Genomic DNA, 17,613 nt, shown 5'->3' with positions numbered 1-17,613 from the left:
GCAACTAGCAGAGCTGTATACATTTTGATTAGATGCGTTCCACTACATCATATACTTACTTTTTGTAGAGCGTTGGAATGAGGACATTTTCCACGTGATTCCTACTCATCTTTCTCTCACCCGTAAGCCGCAATAAATGCACAGTGACAGGGACAAACCAAAGTCTCAAATCACTCCCTTCTTCTCTTTACCCATCAAAATTCTAAACAAAGCGTTAGCAGAGATGTTGAGATAAACGGACGAAACTTTAGCCTAATGGTGCATCCGATTCTTCCAGGACCCTGCCATTTGGGGCAATTTTGTTATGTTTTTTCTTCCTATTACTTCCCACTCCTTTCTCAAATCTACTAAAAAAAGCGTGTTGACATTCTTTCTAATACAGCCTAAGAGGTTAGTAATCGGTTATTTCTTCTTTTCTCAGTTTCCTCATCCTATACATCAACTTTCAATGATATAATACATATAAAATATTATGTATAATAATTGGCTAAGATGGGGGTGAAATTTAAATACATTTTAGTGTATCACATATACTAGGTATAATAGTGTCTTTTCAAATGAAACTTTATCGAATCTTAATACATTAAAAAAAGGAAATTAAAGCTGACTACGGCAAAAGGAGTTTGTTCAACAAATAACCAAATTACCGGTTTAAGGTGAAAAGCACAGTAAGTTAGTTAATACAATAAATAAATAAATACAACAAATGGCATGGTCACAGTCTTTTGGTTCACAAATTATTGCAGTTAACAAAGTCTACATTTAGAAACTATGTGGTAGAAAACTTAAGTGATGACCCATTGAAATACTCACATTATAAGAGTAACACTGAATTAGGTAAATATTTTGGGCAAAGACCTTCATACTTTTTTGTAGTGCCTCAGAATAAACATCATAACTCAATTTACAATGTATTATTTTAATTAAAAATTTGATGCCTTGATTTAGAATTGAGTCAAATGTCATTAAAATTGACAATGTGCAAGGTCAAACAGTTAAAAGAGGAATTCAACTTTTACACAGAGAGAAGCGATCAGTTCACGTATTTTTAAGTTAGCAAACATATTTCTAAATTATACTAATGTCAAGTCATACACTATATAAATACTAAATAAAATACTCCCTTTTTCTTTATTTGTTCGCTCATGGTAATCCATAATTTTTTGAAGAAAGGCAACTAACTGTATATGCTGTAGAGATTAAATAGAATATGTTCCCTTGTGCTTTCCATATTGAGAATACATTTGCGGTTCATGCAATGATAATTGAAATATATACTCGTACGTATATAACTGAGGGTGCTTACGTGTGCAGGGTTCCAACATGTTTCTTTATTTGCTCCATAGTAATACAAATTGCTAATAAAAGGTCACTGATATCAATAATTACGATTCACACTTTGATGTCATACATCATCCAATATGTCCCTAATTAATTTCAAACTCCAAATACATAAAATCGTACTTTAGTCCATTCCACGATATCCCATCATTAGAAATAATACAAGTGGAGCCACTGGCACAGAGGCCAGCATATCATTAACATGTAATAAATTGCGACATTTGTTTGTTAGAGTATTGTTTGCTCGTGTTTTTTGCAAATCCGGGAAAACATAAAGTCATGTGCAAAAACAGAAGGTTTCTTTACAGAAAAACATAGCCCAGGGCTCTGATGATATATCGTCTAATTAGGTGAGCCATTAACACCCCATGATACTAACTAAGGCTTACCTACCTAAGTGTTAAATGCATTTAAGAAAATCAGGACAGATTTCTTATAAAGCAAGATAAGGAAGATAGGGAAGAAAGTATTTTAGAATTATCACATGCTAAAATTACCCTTGGTTGCTGAGCAGGTTGTAGTAAATAATGTGGGCATTTGGGCACTGTACATCTAAAACAAGCCCCATGGGAGTCATCTGATGAATACAGATGTCATATGTTTGGTCTCCCAACCTCACAATTGCCTGCAAACCAGCACATTTGCCATTTAACATGCATCTTTTTCTCTATTATACTGTAGACTGTCCTCCTGACTCCTGATCTCATTTAACTAATCTAGAAATGGATGTTTAAAAATCCAAATGTTCTTTGCATCCCTGTTAATTGACATTACCAAAAGGGTAAGTATTTGCAAGGAATTTGCTTTTTAACGAAGTGGCTAACCATCAATCCAAAAACAGACTGCAAATCCCAAATGTAATAGATGTCTCTGGAGTTCACTGAAATGCACTATATGTGTCCTTTTTATCCACAGAGGTGACTGTCAGATAAATGGCTTCAATGCTTCTAGAAAACATTGTGAATCGTTCTGACGGGGAGCAACATGACAGGGTGAGAACCACTGCCGACCTGCACATCGCCCAGTGGATCTGCCACTATAGCCAGAGATTGTCTGCAGACCATCTCACACACTAGCTTCCTTCTTACCCACATCAGTTTTTTAAAAAAGAGAGGCGAAGTGGGACTTATTTTCATCAAGTGGACACCCAGAGGTCTGGAGATGAAAGATTTGTTGTCCTAGTTTACCAGTTACTCCAAGAAATTTTTCAGATTAAATTTAAGACAAAAAAAAAAAAAAAAACAAAACATCCTGACAGTTGGTCATAACTGGGATTCCTGATAGCAGCTAAGTAGAACCCAAGAAGCACAGAGAGTGACACCTGGCCAAGTGAATCCCTTCTCTAGGACTTGAGCCACTGTGGGGAAGTAGAGGCCTTTGGAGGCTGACAAAGGAAAAGACATGACCAAGAGATGCAGTAACACACAAGTTTATTAGGTGTTACTTAATCAGGTTTAGGAGAGGGGAGGTCCCTCCTACCATGTGACTGTGCAGAGGCTTATAAGCATTCAGAGGGGGAGGAGGGTGGGCAAGGGAACTTCTGGGGGAGCTGGGGCTCAGAGACTGGGCTTAAGTCTAGGTGACACCGCAGCACAGTGGGGAATCTCTGCTTGGAGAGCGCTGAAGGACAGGAGCTGCTTGGGTCCTATAAGCACAAGATTGTCTTATCAACACCAGCAGATGCTGGGTGTTGTTTCACAGGATATGCAAAGCAAGCAGCCCCAGAGTGGCCAAAAAACTGCTCATTTGGTCTAGTTTGAAAACAATTTAATGTGTAAAAATGTGAGTTTGAAGTTTGCAGGCTTTTGAGCTAACAGGTCTCAGCCTGCTGTGAAATTAACAGAAAACCCCTAGTAGCTATTATATGAGGCCATATCAGGCTCATGGATATAATGAACGACTTTTTCAAAACACTGAGAATGGCAGAGTCTTCAGTGCCACGCCTTGAATTTGAAGACACTTCCAGAATGATAAAATAGTGATAAAAATGAAGATCCAAAGCGTATGGTTTTAATACAAGTCCGAGTCAGAGAGTCACTAACATTCAGTACTTTAGAAATGCATGACCTTGTTCTTGACCAAGCACTTAAATGTCTTCCCCACCTGGTTACTCTTATTTTATCTGTGTATGTAGAGTCACATCTGCCGTGTCACACTTACTAAATAGTTTATTTGCCTTCCAGTATATTTCCCCTTATTCTTCCCCTATGTGGTATCTCCCGAGCAACTATTCTCTTGCTTTCGGAATAAATGATTTGAGTCTGGTTGGCAAATATATTAAGTCCTCAAGATAAGCACTTCAGTGCTGGGATTTAACTGGGCATTTTATACTTGGCTAAAAAATATTATTCAATTTATAAATTAATTTTAATTTCAGATATATTTAACTTACAAAGGTAATAAATAATTGATTTATGGAGTGCAAAGGAAAACTTTTGCAAGGTAGGCATCTGACCACAAGAGTCAATTAGAGAAAGAAGCTTTCAGCCCTTATTGAAATTTTCTGAGGCTAGCTCCCAGCAGGGAATAATGCCATAATCTGTAACCTTATGGATCACAAGCCAGTCTGTGTGGACTCAAACCTTGGCCAGGATGGCTAGCAGTAGAATCACAAACAAGCTGACGAGCCTCTGTGCTCCAGTTGTCTCTGCAATAGATTCCAGAAAGTGATAGTACGTGGCTCATATAACAAGATGTAATATGACTTAAACACTTAGAATGGCACCTGGTACATGGTAAGATTTCATTCAATGCTAGTCATTTTCATTAGTGATATTAATCAGCTTCTGAGTGACAGAATTTTAATATAAAAGCCAACAAAACAAATCTCCTAGTTAACACTCTGCTTTTATTGTAACACCTTTGGGGTAGAGTCTGAAGCAGCTTTAGAATCTGAAAAACATGGAGGAAAACTACAGGCGTGACTATTACAGTTAAGACATAAAAAGCATTTTAATGTTGGAAATTAACTATATTCTCCATATGTGTCCTAAGTATAATATATTGCATGACATTTTATCATTCTCTAGTTCCAAGACTGGGGATCACAATCAGTACCAGGCATCAGTGAATCAAGCATCAAATTAGATGTGACAAGGAATATTAAATCATTGCAACAGATTCAGTTTTACATTTTGGATCCAAAGAACTGATTCGTTAGAAGCAAAATAACAAAACCCACTAAACACACCCATTAATTTAAAAGGAACCAGTCTTGACAGATGAAATTTGTTCATTTGGAGTGCTTCATGGAGAAAAACACAGATAAAGTATCCCATCCTTGACTCCCCCTAAGTTACACTATAAATGAATTTGCCACCTATTAGAGATGCCTCTTTTACAAATCGGAGCTTAACTAAATCAGAAGTACAGTAGATTTTCATTAAAAAGAATAAATTTTATGGTGGTATGAATCACACTACATTCCTGATTTCCCTGATCCTGTCACAGGTACCATTATTTTGCTTGTCATCCAAATCCAAAACCTCTCATCGCTGGTCACCAAGTCCTTCCTCTGTCCTCTGCAGTCATCTCTCTTTTTGGCCAAAGATAACCAAAGTTAACAAAATAAATCTGGCATCATTAAATTTGGCCTGATTTTTTACATAAGTGCAGCAAGAATGGTAACTGACCTCATAGGATTTTTAAGTTTACTTTGCTGGCACTTTTCACAAGGAATCACAGATTAGACTTTACAAAGCCTCTCTTGGCTAGAACACCTACACAAGACCTCACTATCTGACTTCATCTGTGGTACTTATAGATTTAGGTGAATTCCTCTCTCTCTTCTTGAGGTCCCCAAGATAGCCTAAGTTTCCTGGGCCTGCCAGGAAGTGACCTTCCTTAGTCACTTGTAAAGTTGGGAACCCTATAATCCAGGTGCCAGGATGTTTTTTCCAAGGGGGCTTTTTAAGCACTGGCTCCATAAAGTTAACTGGAGTTCCTCAAAGCTGTCTGGCCATAGCTGATTCTATGCACATCATCCTCAAATATAACCGTTCATTCCAAGCCTTGGCTAAGACCCCAATTTTTCCAACTATGTCCTGTTATAAGGAGAACAGACTCATTGAAATTATGGAAATATTTATATTGCCATGAAGATTAGAACACTCAAATTCTGGAGGGATCAAGCAGGAAGAAAAAGATCAACATTTCATTCCTGTATACAAAAGTATAATCTACTAAATTGTCAAGAGTTGTAGATAGCTTAAGAGAAAGGAGAAAAGGGCGCCTTATATCCAGAAAATAGAACACTGAAGAACCAGCGCTGTTCCAAACAAAAGCTGTAGAATCATTATCGTTCTTCATCAGTTCATTCAGTCCCATGTAATTAATCTTTGCTCTGCTTCCTCTTGGCTTAGCGGTTTTATGAACTTGTCAGCTTCTCCACATGAGTTCTGGAAGTCCTTATTCAGTCTGTAATATGGTTTTAGATTTATTGAAGCAAAGCCATCAAAAGTCTGTACCCCAGAGTATCTGTCATAATCCTCTCCATGGGTTTCTGAAACAGTCCCTTTTCATTGAAGACAAAGCACTCTGTAGCTAATTGCAAACACCTTTGGAGAAGAATCAGAGTAAAAAAACAAAAACAGAAACAAAAAACGTATCTGTGGATGACAAAGACTTTGAATGTCTATGGTTGATGATCTGACGAGAATTCATTTGACAAGGAAATGTGGTTATTTCTGCGACATTTTAAAATAATAACTGGAATTGTGACTGATAACGTTATACCAGGACATACCACAGAGAGCGGGAGTATAGACAAATGTCTATGAACTTCATATAGTTTTTGAAATATTTACATTAATAACATCTACCCCTGAAAATGTTAAGTATCTCTTCTTATTTGACAATGATTTTCATGCAATTGAACATAGCAAATAAATGTAGTTACTCCTTTTGCAAGATGAAAAGGCAAATCTGAGGTTTTCCAGGGGAATCTCAAAGTCAGTTTGAGATCAAGAAGAGTTCATTTAGGATTTGATTTGGGGGGGAAGGCAAAATATCGAACTTGTCAAAAGGTTTGAACATTTGAACAGATAAGATCCTAGGTCACTGAAAAATACTTGGCTACCTACTTAACCAAAGTAACAATAAAATAATTCCAAAGTAAACAGGAGGAGTAATGTAATCATAAAAAACAAGACAAAACAAAAACTTCACTCATTTAAAAATAGATGAGAAGACTCGGTTCTCTTAAATAACGAAGTCAACGTAAAGCACAGGAAGTTATTCTGATAAGGCAGAATCTCTGTGTTGAAGGATTACTTAAAAAGGTAAACAAACAAAAACTAACTTTTACAATCTCTTATCAAGAGCAGACCGATAATCAAAGAACATTTGTTGTTCTAAGAGAAAAAAAAACATATTTTCGTTTTGCATTTATGTACTATTAATACTAAAGCCCCTAAAAAACCTTATAAATAAATCCATTCAATCTTATCCAGTTTTGATCTCACAAGATATGATTCCTTTTCCAAGATTCCTTTTTCTCAGACTACCTATAACTCTTCATATATTTGCAGTTTTTGTCCTTTATTTTCTCCTTTTTACTTTAGAACAAAATTACTCCTTTTCCCGTAACAAAAACACATCCTACATACTATGCATGTTTTGTAGACAATGTCGTTTCCCTTCACCTTTATTATTTCCAGTAGTTTTATTTTCTTATATCGATTGTATTTTTAACCGGTCGTAACGTTTCCTTTTTTTACAGAAAAAAACTAGGAAGTAATCAGTTGGGAATTGTCTGTCACATACCAGCCTTCTGTAGCAGACTAGCAAATTTTATTCCTCTTTAATTTCCAGTGTGACAAAAGAACATGTTTATTAGCAGACTTGAATATATTTAGCCTCTCTACACCATATGAAATAAGAAACCAAAAGTGTAAAAACTTAAATTTAGGTTTAATAATTAATGTTTCAACTTGTAAAGAAATATAATCTGCAAAAAGACTGAAAAATATTTAAAAATTAAAAAAATTAATGTTTCAGTAGGTTATTTAACTTAGAAATTATTAATGAGTATCTCTTACTTAACTTAGCATAACTCTGAGGTTACAAATTGCCAAAAAGATGTTGAAAACTATTTTCAGGCAGACGTATTATAACAAACAAAGCTAGCCATCACCTGAAGTTATTTCCCTGTTAACTATTTTTATAGCACATGCACATTCATGCCCATTAGGCAAGTATCCCATGAGAAAACAACAACAAAAAAAACAAGAACAAAAACAAAAAACCCTAAGAGAAGTTAAATACATGGGTGTTTTGTTTTACTTCCATACTTGATATGCATAAAGTGATTCATTTCTTCTCTTTCTTTATTGGTATATTTGTTCTTAGGTTGAATTTGTAATTTATTTAATCTTAAATATCTAATAGATATAATATTACATTATTTCACTAATAATCCCAAGTAGAAAAAGTTTATGCTCATATTATCTTTAACTCTGATAACTCAGAAGGCATACTCATTTTTGTTAAACCAATATTGCGAAACTAGTCTTATTTATCAACAATTCACTCAAATGATGTGAACTTAAAAAAACATTTGGGTTAGTTTCTGTGTATCTGGGAATGTTAGGAATATTTAACTTATATAAGGGCTATTTTATCTCTAAGCCAATTTGAATAGAGTTCCTTTATAGGATTTTATGAATTAATTTGGAAATATCATCAGATGCAGAAAAATGTCACATATGTAGTACGTTATATGCATATATACATACATAATCAGATACAAACATTCAGATGCAAAAAGAGACTTTATAGCTTTCATTTTAAAATTTTAGTCATGAGTCAAGTAACAGTCGTACAAAACACACCGGCTTATATAAAATAGTTGACTCTTGTTTTTGCTGTACTTTATATTCTCATTTGAATTGTGTATCCGGCAGATGGCACAAGTAAGTTTACCTGCTCAGTCTGAGGGCTCAGGCTTTTATCAATATTTGTGGAGGAAACTTTTAAGATTTTCATTTGCCCCGACAGGTAGTGGCTTTGGGGGTCCCGAGTTCCCTGAGCATTCCTGTTGGAGGAGGGGGCAGGGTGTCCAAAGTTCAAGTGACCATGGGGAGTTGGGGACTAAAGTGGGCAGGGAGAATCTGGCGGGGGGGGGCACAAAGGGGTGGAGGAGGTGAGGACTTGAGACCCTTCCCATATCAAAGGAGTCATGGGAGCTGAAGGGAACATCAAAGCTGGTGAAAGAGGGAAGGAAGGGCAGAGGTGATAAGAAGGGAGAGGTCTGAGAGCAGCCTGTTTGGGGAGATTTGTTTCCCAGAGAAGCCAATGAAGTTCCAACTTAACCTTAATAAAATCATGCCAATAAGAAAGGGAGCTGACAGAATTTGTGTCTAGGGGTGGAGCATATGTCAGGAAGAATTGGAAATGAGATCTCAGAAGCATTGCAGACAGGGTTTTCAGTAGGGGTTTCAGTCAACTAAGAAACTCCCCTGTTCTTAACTAATGGTACTAGGCAAACAAAGATGCCCGGGACTCTAACCCAGCCCCTGTGCCTTCTGAACAGAAGGCTGGGACTCCTGTAACCCAGCTGCTAAATCAGAGTCTTCACAAGAGGCAGGAATTTCCCCCTCAAGAGTCAGAGGGAAAATCTCCACTCTAAATAGCCAAGACTTCCACCCAGGAAGATTCTTCCCCAACAGCAGACCTGAGACTCTAATGCAGCCTTGAGAGTATACTCAGAATCTTAGGAATGAAAATCCTGCTTCAGCACATCGCCATCCAGGGCGCTCGACGCCTGGGAGCGCTCGACGGGTCAGGTGCTCTTTTTAAAGGGACTTAGCGGGATTCGTGCTACAAGTGGGCTAGGCTGGCTTGAGGACAAGGCCCAAGGTCAAGACCAAGTTTAAAAGAGGGCTCAGAGAGCCTGCCTAAAGTTCCATCGAGAGAGAGTCTGTGTCACTTTCAAACAACTATATATTTAAAGTATCTATCTTTTCATCTATCTTTTATCTATTATTAATCTATCCCTCTATCTATTCATCCATCCTATTCATGTGTACATTTAAATCTCCATACCGTCATTATCACAATCTATATGCCCGGATATATTTTCCATATATTTGAGTCTAATGAACAAGTGTTATTTTAATTCTAATACATATATTCTTGGAGGGAAAGCTAGTGCAGTGAAAATATGATGCACTTTCTCAAAATATACAAGAAGGAAAATGTCACAGCTGCTAGAGGACGTGAACGTAGCGGCCCTGCCCCATCACCTTTTGTGGCTAAAACCTGACAAGATGCATCCTGTACTAGGGTGTTATAGGAACTCTTGTTTTCTACCTAAAGGCATAACCACCAGGGCTGGCAGGATAAACCTCTCTACTGCCAAAATACTATCAATAAACCACAGCTACACGCTCTTCACAGTAACACTGCTATGAAGTAACATTGATTATCTCCCAGGCCAATAAGCTTAACTCCATAACATGTAATTTGAACTAAACCATCGCAAGTAATCAATAGAGAATTATCAATATCTCTGATGAAAAAACCTTAAGTTATCGAAATCTAAATTTATCTTATGTTGATTTGAAATTACACTTAAATACCTTATCTCACTGAAAGGTACTATAAAACCTCCTTATATGTAATCGTTATTCTTTTGGCTAATCTACCTTATTTTTAGTTGTACGAAGTAATGAAGGGTCTTTTTAAGGCTTTCTGCCTGGTAGTAGAGCCAAACCAAGAACCCAGACAAATACTGTTACACAAATAGGTACCACTTCTGAATATACACACATAATTACCCACTACGACCAAGGCTCTTATTTTAAACAAGTAAAAAGTTGTTAAAGGTAAATTTTGCCTTACCATTTTGAATAGGAATGTGACACTTTTGTTTGTTTTGTTTTTTACAAAAAGTGCATTCAGGAAACAAACACAAAAAAGTAAAAACTCTTTATCCTCTTTAAAATATTATGAAAATATGTATTAGTAAAAAGTTTTAGTAGTAAATTTAGATGTAATAGTACCAAATGTAAGCTTTTTCTATGTCCACAAGCTTTAAGTTAACATGTTTTGTAAAAAAGACATAATGAGAGGTAACAAAAAATAAAAGTAATATTCTCAGAAAAACATTTGGAGACAACTTTTGTTTTGTCTCTTTATTATCTAACTTCAAAATATATCTCCTCTGGTTAGAACATAGCAAATACATTTAATGCAACCAAATGACTTACCATCTCGAAAAATCCCCCTTTAATTTTGTTTAATTAGTTTTTTTTTTTTTTTTTTTTTTTGGCGGTACGCGGGCCTCTCACTGTCGTGGCCTCTCCCGCTGCGGAGCGCAGGCTCCGGACGCGCAGGCTCAGCGGCCATGGCTCACGGGCCCAGCCCCTCCGCGGCATGTGGGATCTTCCCGGACCGGGGCACGAGCCCGCGTCCCCTGCATCGGCAGGCGGACTCTCAACCACTGCGCCACCAAGGAAGCCCTGTTTAATTACTTTTAATTTTGCTAAGTGTGCTTTCCAGGCAAGAGATCTAATCTCTTAAGGAACTCCCTGACTCCAGCCTCTAGGAGATATCTCCACTCAGAGGTTAAGCTTAAACCCCCATGAACAGCTTTAGGGCAAGTAGCTCAGTACGAGCATAGCTTATTTTCTTCTTGTGCTTGATGTCTCAGTTTTGACTCTAGAATTCCTAAGAGAGAGTGACCTGTGTCCTTTATAAAATATGCAGTCTTGTTGGGAAAATGAGCTATTTGTATTTATATGTTTGAGTATTTTGCATTCGTGTTTACAAGGAGTTCTGGCAAGAAAAAGGAAAGAAAAGTTTCCATTATCGTTTTCTGCCTGGGAATGATGACTAAACATCACAAGAGCCCAAACGTTGGCGTTTCTGATATGAGAATCAATTTACAGCAGCTGTTGCAATATTTCTCTTATGATTACAATAAACCAATTTTTATGTTTGCAGGGTGCAAAGCTAAATTGTCTTTTTTTAAAAAAAACAATGTATTTTACTAACTGTGATGCAAACACTTATGATTAATCACAGCGTACATAGATGTCTTATGTAACAAAATGATTTTCGCACTTTAGCTCTCGTTCTGAGATGCAGTATAAAATCATAGTTTAGAGAATTGGTTCTGAACTTAGAAAGTCCAAGATTGGAATCCTACCTCTGAGATTCATTTGTTATGAGACCTTGACCACGTCATTTAATTGCTTTAAATGTTATTCTCATCCTCTGTAAAATGGTAATAATGAGAGTGTCTACTTTGTAGGGTTATCATGATAAAGAAATGGAAAGATAACCGTAAAGCACTCAGCACAGTGTCTCCCATGTGCAAAGAGTTAGCGTATTTTTTTAAACATCTTTATTGGAGTATAATTGCCTTACAGTGGTGTGTTAGTTTTTGCTGTATCACAAAGTGAATCAGCTATACCTATACATACATCCCCATATCCCCTCCCTCTTGCGTCTCCCTCCCACCCTCCCTATCCCGCCCCTCTAGGTGGTCATAAAGCACCGAGCTCATCTCCCTGTGCTATGCGGCTGCTTCCCACTAGCTATCTATTTTACATTTGGTAGTGTATATATGTCAATGCCACTCTCTCACTTTGTCCCAGCTTACCCTTCCCCCTCCACGTGTCCTCAAGTCCATTCCCTACGTCTGCGTCTTTTTTCCTGTCCTGCCCCTAGGTTCTTCAGAACCATTGTCTTTTGTTTTTTCTTTAGATTCCATATATATGTGTTAGCACACGGTATTTGTTTTTCACTTTTTGATTTACTTCACTCTATATGACAGACTCTAGGTCCATCCACCTCACTACAAATAACCCAATTTCGTTTCTTTTTATGGCTGAGTAGTATCCCATCGGATATATGTGCCACATCTTCTTTACCCATTCATCTGTCGATGGACACTTAGGTTGCTTCCATGTCCTGGCTATTGTAAATAGTGCTGCAAGGAACATTGTGGTACATGACTCTTTTTGAATTACGGTTTTCTCAGGGTATATGACCAATAGTGGGATTGCTGGGTCGTATGGTAGTTCTATTTTTATTTTTTTAAGGAACCTCCATACTGTTCTCCATAGTGGCTGTATCAATGTACATTCCCACCAACAGTGCAAGAAGGTTCCCTTTTCTCCACACCCTCTCCAGCATTTATTATTTGTAGATTTTTTGATGATGGCCATTCTGACTGGTGTGAGGTGATACCTCATTGCAGTTTTGATTTGCATTTCTCTAATGATTAGTGATGTTGACGTTTCATGTGTTTGCTGGCCATCTGTATATCTTCTTTGGAGAAATGTCTATTTAGGTCTTCTGCCCATTTTTGGATTGGGTTGTTTGTTTTTTTGTTATTGAGCTGCATGAGCTGCTTGTAAATTTTGGAGATTAATCCTTTGTCAGTTGCTTCGTTTGCAAATATTTTCTCCCATTCTGAGGGTTGTCTTTTCCTCTTGTTTATGATTTCCTTTGCTGTGCAAAAGCTCTGAAGTTTCATTAGGTCCCATTTGTTTATTTTTGTTTTTATTTCCATTTCTCCAGGAGGTGGGTCAAAAAGGATCTTGCTGTGATTTATGTCATAGAGTGTTCTGCCTATGTTTTCGTCTAAGCGTTTTATAATGTCTGGCCTTACATTTAGGCCTTTAATCTATTTTGAGTTTATTTCTGTGCATGGTGTTAGGGAGTGTTCTAATTTCATTCTTTAACATGTAGCTGTCCAGTTTTCCCAGTGCCACTATTGAAGAGGCTGTCTTTTCTCCATTGTATATCCTTGCCTCCTTTATCGAAGATAAGGTGACCATATGTGCATGGGCTTATCTCTGGGCTTTCTATCCTGTTGCGTTGATCTATATTTCTGTTTCTGTGACAAGGGTCAGCGTATTAAGCATGACCATTAACAACAGTGGGCATCATTCTGGCGATACAATTCCTACATCTGCAATTTTTTTTCCCTTAAATATGAAAGGACTCCATTTTTTTCATTTGTATTGTAATCCTCATATTATTTATTTAACTAACAGACCCTTGAAACATGACGGGGAAAGAAATTTGGAAGGCCATTCAGCTCGTCCTCTTGCATCACTCAGTTTTGTTGTGGTATGTTTCAAAAAATATTTGAGATAGGAATATTGGACCCAAGAAGTAATTTCTTGACCTCAAAACACCGAGACATCTTTCTGAAGCTTTCAAATTATACCATTAGGTCAATGTGCATTTAGCAAAAATAAAGCCACATTTTATGTCTTTCTATAACTTGATGTAAGGGAATTCCCAGAGGCCTCTCTCTGGAGCTTTTTTGCATACTAATTATGTAATGGTTTAAATCACAGCAGCACCATCTATTGGGGAGTTTTTCCTGGAACAAATGTTTCTGCAATTCTGCAAGAAGATATAGCAAAATTAATTTAGGTTCATTTCAATTCTCCATTGAGATAAAAAGTTTATGTTAGTAATAATTTCTTCTCATGAACATACTCAGGAATAGGTAAGAATCTTAAGTAAAAGTTGCATGCCATTCGCTGTTTGGTGCAGTACATTCTGAGGCATTTTTAAAAAAGGAAAAATGAAGCATCAAAAGCAATCGGCCTTAGGGGAGAATAAGCCTTCTCTAATTATCACAGTCTGATGCCTGCGTGCTTTTGCCAGCTAATGACTGGGGAGAAGTGGCCATTTTCTTTAAAAATCCAGCTCTCTCATCCTTTTGTGCCAAGGTAATTTAGATGCAATGGATGAAAAGCAGATTAGGCCATGATCCATTGATCATAACTTTCTGTTGGATTTATAGCACCAGATGGCTTAATTATTCTCAACAGTTCTCAATCTCTGTCTGTCAGGGAGACCAGATGTAATGTCTACCTTCTGGTGAAATATATTCTGGTGATTGAATACAAGAAATGAAATATGATAGATAGACCAAATTATTGAAGTAAAAAGTTAGTAGAAGTGACTCTATGTACCCAGACAAAGGTACCTTGGTCCATCACCTTCCTCTTATATGAAAGTGAGTTTTCACTGATGACATAACTAGAGACACCCGGAAGGCATTTTGCCAGTGGGTAAGCTTGGACTATAAATATTTATTTATTTCAAAGTTCACACACACAGGAGCATACGTATGTGTGTGTTTGTAGAAGTAAAACATAGAGAATTCATGTTTGCTACCAGAGCCATTTGGTCTTGTGTTTATCTTTTGTTTCTTATTAAGCTAGACCTTTATTCCTTAAGTTAATATCTTATACAACATGCTGAAGGGCGAGGTGACCCATCTAGTCTGTTTAAGAGAGACTTAACATCATGCCTTGCTTGTATCCTGCTTAATCCCTGTCTTCCGAGGATTTGAGTAATCTTAGCGTGACTTCTGCTCTCCCAAGAAATTCACCACATGAGGAAAGCAGAAATACAACTGTAAAAAGGGCTGTGATAATTTAATCTTCACTGAATGTGTTAAAACAATGGAAATTCCCTGCATCTGGCCCTGTGTCACTTTCATACCTCCACGATTAGTTCATGAGTACTAGACTGCCATTGGTCTGTCAAATATCCAACCGTGTTCACCAAGGGAGGAGAGGTGATGGGGGGACCTTTTAATTGGGAGATCAACTGATGCTCAGTATTCACTGCCAATGCCAAGCTCACATCCTCTGCTTCCTATGTGAGAAATGTAAATTACATTATTAACTTTAGTAAATATGCATTCACATCTCTAAGTTTCCTCCCACACCCACCTCAGACGCGCCGTCACCAGCAGTTTAACTGGCTCTCCTCCAGGCTACTTTTGAACACCATTTCCAGCAAGGACTATAAGCTCTTGGCATACACCGACTATGTCTTTATTTTTCTATCATTATCCCTAAACGCACTGGCCCCTAGGCAGCAATCTGCAAATGTTTTGGAATGAAAAGGAAATATCTACACCCTGTTCCCAAAAGAACAGATCATTTTTTATAAGTAATATAATTGCTCTTCCCACTAACCATTGACAATTCCAGAATAAAACTATATGACATCTCGACATGGTGCTCAGCAATGTGAAAAAAGACAGTATCCGATGGTCATGTCCTAAATCTGTTGTTCAGTGATAAACTTCTCTCTGGAACTCTACTATTTATGATCTAATAGTTACATGATTGTGGGGGAAAAAAGGAGTTAGAAATTCAAAGATAAATGTTAATTTTAAGCTGGTAGGAATCTTTAAGATCCATGTAAAAATAAGGCAAATGAGGAATTTTAGTAATAAGGAGAATTTGCCAATCTTTTTCGGTTAGTTACACTTTAGACATTATTTTTGAGTCAGTTCTATAATAACAATGAACCAGAATCACAATAAATGCTCTTTTATAATACAAAGCCAAGGAAACATTAGGGTGCTATATACATCCCACAGGACTTTGAAAGTATAAGAGATTGATATAAGTATTTTCAAATGAATAAAGTGATAGATACTTAGGCAAAATACCCAGAGTTCCACATTCCATTGTATGCCAACATTCAACACAAAAGAATTTTTTTTTGCCACCTAAAATGAATTTTAAAAAAGAAATCAGCATTCCTGGAATGTGAAGAAACACTAATCCAAGTTAAAGGCAATGCTAGTCAGGTCTCAAGACTGGAATGGCTCATTAATAAGTAGCTTCCGTCCTGTTAGGACAGCTCCAGGGCAAAGCGGCATTCTAACCCTGGGGAGTCTTGCCGTAGGCGTTCAGAAGGGGGAATGAAGATTTCTTTTCCAAATTAAGTCGTCAAGGAGCTCATTTACACTACACAAAGAGTGTATGTGGGTGAGCTGATGAGATGATGATTTATGACGCTATAGACACTGAAGTGATTCTGGTGATGGAAATCCACAGCAAAATCTGCTTAGGAAGATAAAACAGAGCTCCTATTAAAACCTCATGGCTTTTGCCCTTACACATTTCAAGTTACCCTGCTGGGTTTGGGAATGGAAGGAAAGCTCATTTACTTAGAATTCACGTTCTGGTATAATGTTATTATACAGACACACACATGCCTTTTTTTTTTTTTTTAAGTTCATATTCATTGGGTCTACTTTAAAGGAACTTTGAGAAGACTTTTCTTTTTTTCTTTTTTCAGGGGGTGAGTGAAGGCTGAATCTGACCAATCACACCATGGACAGCTGTGTAACATACACACTTTTAAAATATCTAAACGTGAATTAATCGTAGACCTCCATCCACAAGAGCAATAAACATACTTTTTGGTGAATCGATCTGCAAAAATTATGTTTTAAAAATCTACGCAAATACATAAACAGATTTGACAGAGGAACATGGCCATCATCAGTTAACGTCTTCACAGTGTATCGTTCAAAAAAAAAAAATAAAAATCAGAGCACAAAATATCTAAAATCATAAAACCAAAATGGAAATTGTTGTTTAACTCACTTCAGTATATTTGGTGTGCTTGCTCCTTAAACGCCAAGAAAATTAACTTTAAGAACCTCACAAGAATTTATAGCCTCTGATCTTAAATTTTAAAAATGTTTGTAGGGGCTTCCCTGGTGGCGCAGTGGTTGAGAGTCCACCTGCCGATGCAGGGGACACGGGTTCGCGCCCCAGTCCGGGAAGATCCCACGTGCCGCGGAGCGGCTGGGCCCGTGAGCCATGGCCGCTGAGCCTGCGCGTCCGGAGCCTGTGCTCCGCAACGGGAGAGGCCACAGCAGTGAGAAGCCCGCGTACCGCAAAAAAAAAAAAAAAAAAAAAGTTTGTAATATCCCACTGTAGTAGCCAAGCGCCAGCTTTAGAAATAGAGTCCCAATGACAAGTGAACTACACAAGCGAGGCAGAAGGGTAAAAACTCACTGTAGTTGTATGGTTCATCTAGTTTTACATTTCTTATAAGTGTTTTTACAGAGTACACAGTAAACCGTTTAGAGTGATTCAATGTAACCTGCTTCTATGAGTTCCATCATTTATTTACACCATCTTAAATATAATGTAACAGAGACTTTCATTCAAGTGTATCTATACGGTAGATTGTTATATGCTTTCTATTCTGTAGAAATATAAACATTAACTACATATTTACAGCAACATTCTTACTGCAGTATTAATTTCCTTATAAAAGACTGCAAAATAAGAGGGTCACAAATTGCTAGACAATTCTTTGTTCCTGTGCCATATATGAGGCATGCTGAAGCAACCCATGCTTTTGTTTTGCTCGTATAAAGTGATTCGTCAATTTTTCCTCTCACATATTTCTAGATTCCAGGAGAATGTAGCCAGTGTATGTATTTTATTTTTATCATTATGCTAAAAATCCGGTGCA

This window comes from Phocoena phocoena, chromosome 13, assembly GCF_963924675.1.
Source record: "Phocoena phocoena chromosome 13, mPhoPho1.1, whole genome shotgun sequence".
Lineage (NCBI taxonomy): Eukaryota > Metazoa > Chordata > Mammalia > Artiodactyla > Phocoenidae > Phocoena > Phocoena phocoena.
This window is presented reverse-complemented; position numbering follows the sequence as displayed.